Source organism: Orycteropus afer, unplaced genomic scaffold (assembly GCF_000298275.1).
Source record: "Orycteropus afer afer isolate SDZICR_OR568_19922 unplaced genomic scaffold, OryAfe1.0 scaffold00056, whole genome shotgun sequence".
Lineage (NCBI taxonomy): Eukaryota > Metazoa > Chordata > Mammalia > Tubulidentata > Orycteropodidae > Orycteropus > Orycteropus afer.
Window position 1 is genome coordinate 6,747,716 of NW_006921643.1, and position 1,530 is coordinate 6,749,245.

A 1,530-nucleotide genomic window follows, 5' to 3' on the forward strand; every position below is an offset into this window, starting at 1 on the left:
AAAAAAAAAAAATGTTAAAGAGCAAAGATGTCACTTTGAAAACTAAGGTCCCTGACCCAAATCAGTCTTTTCAGTGGCCTCATATGCATGTGGAAGCTGGATAATGAATAAGGAAGACTAAAGAAGAATTGATGCATTTGAGTTGTGTTGATGAAGAAAATTGAAAATAACATGGACTGACAGAAGAAAGGACAAATCTGTCTTGCAAGAAGTACATCTGGAACACTCCTGAGAAGCAAGAATGGCCAGACTTTGTCTCTTATACTTTGGTCATGTTATCAGCAAGGAACAGTTCCTGGAGAATAATTTCATGCTTGGTAAAGTAGGGTCAGTGAAGTAGAAGACCCTAAACAAGACAGATTGACACAGTGGCTGAAAGAATAGATTCACGCACAGCAAGGATTGTCAGGATGGTGCAGGAAACAGGCACTGTTTCATTCTGTTGTATACAGGGTTGTCATGAATTGAAACCAATTTGATGACACCTAACAACAACAACATGAAGAGAATGGATAGTGGAGGAGGGAAAAAAATGAGTATCAATATGTCTTGAAATGAGCTTCAGAAGTGGGGGCTGTAGTTCATACCACTAACCTTCCTCTTTTAACTTTTCCCAGGGATAGAGGTCAACCAGAATCCTGGAAGAGCTGCTCACAAAATTTGTCATATGAAGCAAGTGAGTAGGGCAATGAGCGGACTGTAGCAGATGCTATCATGTTCCATCCAAATCCCCACTCCCCTTTTAGGAATAAGGCATTCATTCCCCTAGCTGCTGGGAGTGTTGGAGACTAAAAGATTTCAGCTGAGTTTGTTTCTGAGCATTGGCTTTAGCTGAAGAGATCCACCTTACTCAGCTTCACACTCCCTTCCCAATGGCAGCACTCATACAAAGACTAGTGAGTGTGGGAGTATAAAGATGGGAGTATAAAGACCCACCCCTTTGCGTCAATTTGGAAGAACTCTGAATAGCTCTGGTAGCATAGTGCCTAAGGCACTTGACTGCTAACCAGAAGGCTGGCGGTTCGAACCTACCAGCCACTCCTCGGAAGGCAGGTTGGGCAATCTACTTCCGTAGTGATACTGCCTCAGAAACCCAAGGAGGGATCGGGCACATAACAACCAACAACAACTGAATATTGATCCCAGCTCAAGTTCCCCACGGGATCAGATAAAACCTTTATTATGTTTCTTTCACTTGGCCACAGGCACTGGTACTCAGAGCACCCCTCAATTACCTGCTTGCATATCTGTCTCAGAGTCAGTTATCTAGCAACCCAACGAAGAAAATCCATTTTGTCTAGGTTTCCAAATGTATTAGGATGTCTTTTCAAATGTATAATAATCTTAATAAGCTCTGTTGTGTTTGTAGTTATTTCTACTTTTTCATTCTGTTCTCAGTTTGTTGGTTTTTTTTCCCTCCACTTTTTTCTTCATCAGTTTTTCCAACACTCTCTGTATTTCATAAATCTTTAAAAGAACAGGTTTGTGTTTGGATATGTTTTTCCATTTTGTTACTTTTAAAATATATAT